This window comes from Eurypyga helias, unplaced genomic scaffold (assembly GCF_000690775.1).
Source record: "Eurypyga helias isolate BGI_N326 unplaced genomic scaffold, ASM69077v1 scaffold9347, whole genome shotgun sequence".
Lineage (NCBI taxonomy): Eukaryota > Metazoa > Chordata > Aves > Eurypygiformes > Eurypygidae > Eurypyga > Eurypyga helias.
The window spans coordinates 5,034-10,475 of record NW_010259773.1 but is presented as its reverse complement, the minus strand read 5'-3'; positions in this window follow the sequence as shown (position 1 = coordinate 10,475).

Sequence of the window (5,442 nt, the reverse complement as noted above, 5' to 3'; positions counted from 1 at the left end):
TCTGTGACAGTTTGTTAAAAAATAAAACCACATTAAAAATAAATAATTAAAAAAAGACACCAGCTGGCCAAGGAACACAGTTTTTCCTCAAAATATCTGAAGTTTCTTGTGCTGCTTCTCCCTGTAGATGACTTTAATGAGACTAAGCTGTTTACATTTTTTTCAAACGCACTTTATTTCCTGCATTTCCAGCTGCAATCCACAGTTTGTGCTCAGCACTGGTACCGCCAGATTTCCCAGAGTTATCATTACATGACCACAAGCAAAGGTTTCAAAAGCAGGTAAGTGGGAAGGATAGACGGTATCTCTTGTATTTGTTTGTCCCCTGCTTACCGCGTGCGTGTTGGGCACTGTGGACGGTTGAAAAGGCTCCAGGAGGACCGCGGAAGGGCAGGCTGCTTTGCTCTGGCATGCACGCAAGCAGATGCCGTGGCACTTGGGGCAGGCGAAACTCACTGGAAGAAGGGGGGAATGGGGAGCAGGGCCTGGTGGGAGGCTGCCAAAAGGAACAGGAGACATGCCTGTGAGAAAAAGACTGACAAACTGCAGGCTGCCAGGGGAAATGGCACTTTGTTCACATGCCAAAGGGGACCATGCAATCCGGGAAGCTGCTCAAAGCTCTTCAGTATGAGCAAGAGGAAGAAGCCAGGCCTCGTGGGCAGGGGCAAAGGTTTGGTTGCAACCACGAGGGAAAAAAATCTGTTTCCATCAGATTAGAGTATCTCTATCAGCAATTACCTTGCTCTCATCTGTAATCTCATCAAATCAAGCATCAGAGGCCAGAAGCCCTTCGGATATCTCAGGCACAGTCCCTCCAAGGAAAGGTGTGGGTGTGCCTGAGCACCCCAGTTTGCTGTCAGCCCAGCTGAGCACTCTCATTCCCAACTGAGCAAGCGGTTCATGCCATTCCCGACAAGCGAGCATTTCCACATCGCTTTGGAACATGCAGCCGGGGTATTTCCGAGAATTTTCCTGGAGGTGAAAACTAGTGATTTTTACGGAGGGAACTTGTAACGTTTCTTGTAAAGCGTGCGGACGAGTCACGGTTACCATACTGTTAGCCACCCGCTGCCTGCACGGCTTGACAGAGAACCTGCGGTGCGTTCAGGAATTAAACACTGGCCTGTTAATACGCAAGCCTAGTTATTTCTCTCTCTCCGAGGATTATTAAAGCATCTCTGTGATGCTCTAAAAACATTTAAAAAGGTTGCTCATCTGTGCTAGCCTGAATATTGACTTCACTTTTCTCTCCTTCGGTTTCTTTCAGAGCACCTTCTATTTCATGTTTGGTTTATACAGACAAGAAAAAACAAAACCACTCAGCAGCTGAACAACTCCGGGTTGCTCTGTGCTAACAAACCGGGACAGACCAGGAAGAAAGGTACCGACACACAGTCTTAGCAAGAATTCACACTTCAAGAATCCAAGAGGATTTTATGCATGAGCCTTAATAAGGGTATTTGCAGCTGTGAAACCCTCCTGTCAGCATCCCTTTAAAGTTTCTCCGTATAAATATCAACAATCTTGCCGGACAATTGGCGAGACTTTAGGAGGCTTAGGGCATGCTGTGCTGGCAAGCTATCTAGTTTTAAAGAGCAAATGACTCATTTAATAGATATGGTTCTGTTAAAAGAACATTCTTCAGAGCTTAGTAAGAGGTTTAAGCCACATACTAACATTAGAAATCAACGAGCCAAAAAACTGGACTACTGAGGTCATGGTTAATAAAGACAGACTTCAATTTTATTTTCACATCCTGTTTTTGGCCTAATCACTTGACCTCATTTTGAAACATGATTCTTTTTCCCAGTTTTACTCTTCTCAGTAATTTCAGTGATATTAAACCTAATTTACAGCGGAGGAATTGAATACATTTGCTGATATTCTCAAAGAAATCAGCCACCCAGCCCACAAAGCACAGACCAATTTCAGGGAGCCATTTGGAGCTTTTCTGGCAAAATGATATACAGCTTCTGTTGGCTATGAAACACTAAAATACATAGGAATGAGCCCATTGCTTGCTTTCGCCTTTGAATGGCAGATTACTTATTCCTTATTGTCCAAGCCAACGTGGACTGGAATTGACAGAACGGCATTTCCCTCATTGGGAACAAGGTCGTTTCTGGTCTGTGTGCGGACTGAGAGCACACAGAACATATTTTTATATCCATTAGAGCTTATGTTTAAGGTCCCTGATTCACACACACGCATTTCTGCAAACAGGCTTTGAATTGTTCAAGCGCTGAGGCACCCTGAAGCTCCTTTTTAAGCTTCCTGAGAGGAGAAGGCGCAGAAAAGAACAGGATGGGCTATTTGTACCTTTAAACTGGATTTCCTACAGAATGAAAACATTGCGAGTCTGAAGGAGCTTTATGTTTTGTGCTTATTTGTACTGAACCCCCTACTGAGAAACTCAGCTCTTAGCCAAGGAAGAGAAGACCAAGAATCCGGGAGCTGTGTGGCAGCTGATAGTCATCCTTGAGCACAAACAGCTTAAAGTTGCACTACTGCTAGAATATACTTCCTGGAGCACTGTTCTTACAATTAGTAATGGCTTTGATCAGTCAAATAGTCACACACTTTCATCAGTTTCAAAATAGTAAACAGAGATGAAAAGGAGCGAGCTTCCAACGCTTTAAATTTGGGTTGAGTATAACCAAGCCCCAGCGCTTCTGTATTAAGTCGTAACTATCCAATACTGCAGACCTTCTCCAGGATTTCTGGTCAGGGCCAACTCCTGACAAAAGCTTTTCCTGAGGTATTCCCACAATTGCTTCCTGGGTTCCAAACGGTGGATTTACAAAACAACCAACTTTTACACAAAAATGTCCTATTTTATTGAAGCTCCAGTCTCTGGACATGGAGTCACCTGTCACCAACAAAAGCACAACTCATTGCCCAGGAGTATCCTACGGGTGCACTTCACATCTCCCACTTTCTGACATGGCATGTTTTTGACTCCTTACTCTCCATCACCTCTCAGATTTATTTGAAACACCTCCAGCTGATGTCAGGACACCATGACACCTGAACTGATACCAACAGCAGATTCAGGATTTTTATTGTTTTTTAATGACACTGGTCAGAAAATGCCGATCTGCTGTTTTTCAGCTTTTGAGATTTAATGAATTGCTATTGTATAGCAGGAATAAATAATTAAAAAAACCCAACAACTGTAGAGTCTTTCTGCAAAACGAACACATTTGTACTATCCCCCTACCAGCCCCTGCTTGTTCCAATGAGGAGAAGGTCAATATGGTGATTACTGGATTAATTCTGTATTGCTATACAGCAGAGAAGCCTTTAAATACTAATGCTTAGTGGAGGAAAAAGGCTCACATGTTCCAAAAACAGAACAAAGGACATCAAACTATTTCCCTAGGTAAGTCAATAAAATGAATAGGATTGCAACACTGCTACGTTTGAAGCCTTCCGGTGCCTTCTAACAGGAAAGGCTGTGAGAAATCTGGCCTGTTCATCCCATTCTCTGGTCCTGCTACATCCCTGTAAGTTGGTGCAACCACCAGCAATGTTGGTTGTCTGAAAGAAGCATCAAAATAAAACCTAAGAAAATGTCCTCCCTATCCTGCCCCTGCCCTGTTTTTTGTGGGGGTGGGTTTTTTTGGGGGGGCGGGGGGGTGTTTGTTAGCTTTTAATTGCTTCCCTGCTAGATACAGTCATTGGAAATACACATGCTTGTCTGGTTGCTTCACCCATGACACAAAAACTGATTCAGAAAGCTAGTATTTTGGTCAGACAGGGAGTGACTTCGGAGCCTGCAAAACAGCAGAGACTGACACTTGCAAGGCTGGATGGAATCGTACCCGCCTCACTTTCTGTTCTGCAGCCTCGGTAGAGAACAATGAAGGAGCAAAGACTGCAAAGCCTTCAGGCCGTGCCCCTCCACGGCTTTGCCAAAACCCACAGAGTCTTGTCCCTGGCTGTCCAGACCAGGGATCAACAGCAGGATTTTTCCTTCTGGCTCATGCACTATTGGATTCTTCTCAAGAAAAAAAGCAAGGGAACATGGAGAGGGAATGAAATAAAGGAAGTGCGAGGAAGCAAACGAAAAATACATCCTGTGTGCATAGAGAGAAGAGCAGAGATTAAGATTTATATTATTGGCAAATTTATTTCAGGATTGCTGAAGTACACCTTTCCCTCTCAGTTCACATAATCTGGTCCCAAACACGCAGCAGCAAGATTCTGTTTGCTTTTGAGCTGAAAGACATTCTTTTTCTTCTAGTTTTTGCTGTGGAAGAGAAAAGCTGGGGTGAAGAATAAATTGTTTTGGCAATAATTAACAGTTCTGATGATTTCAAATCATACAACACCAATTCCTAAGCTTCACTAAATTCCATAGACATTAGAGCCAGTCAGCACAGAGACCTCAAGAAATGCTGCAACAACAACATATCCAACATGGCAACTCTCCTTTTCCAGACTGAAAATTGTTTTCCTGAGCAAGTGACCTTCAATATAGCTAGTTTATATTACAAATATTTTAAACATTTTTCCCACATAACTGGGTTTTGGGCACAAAAAAGATGAACTCATTTTAGAATTTATATTAAATAACATGCAGAGGACGTATAAAGCTTCTGTGTAAAGCCATCACATGCCTAAACCACAGCATGATACACACTCAGGAGCAAAAAAAAAATTGAAAAAATTATCATTTGTTTGTCAGGGCAGTCTCCGGAAAGACTATACATAATAAAACACAGCCCACATTGTGAGGAATGTCTGAGTAAGGATCCCTTCGGTAAAGGTCTACATATAAATTAGGGTGCCACTTTTAAGACAGAAGCAGAGCATTTTTGTAATTTTGCCATGAATTGTGTTTGCATCGCTCACATGTTTGGTTTCTGCATCTCAGTACTCCAGCGCATGGGCTGCTCTGCTGGGAGGACTTTGTTGACATTTAACACACTTCTATGTTAGTGTTTTAATTCAGATCACAAATGTATCTTTGAAGTGAATTTCTCACTTGTTCCCACCCACTCTGGTTCATACCGATTAGCTTGAAAGCACAGAGCTGCCAGGCAAAGCTAGGCCAGAGCCCACCTAACGTACAGTTTCAGCCACTGAGGTGCCCAGTCATGGGACTGGACAAGAAAGAGCCCAAAAGATCCCCTCCCACCCCCAAAACCTGGGTTGGCAACACTAAATCTTCCTAGTGCTCCACACTAGCTTCTTCTTGTAGACTTGGCCTTTGCCTCCACGTGTCTAAACCAGGCATTTTTTATTAGCAAAACAACTCAGAGAGGATTATTCTTAAAAATCGGTTAAAATGCCCACCTAAATGGCCTTCACCTATGCCAAAGCCACATGACCTCTGCTGAATATTGTATTCACATGTCATTAAAACAGTAACAGCCAGACTAGGAACTTCTTCCCACAGTGGAAGTCACTTAAGGAAGAAGCACATGCCCCTGACAC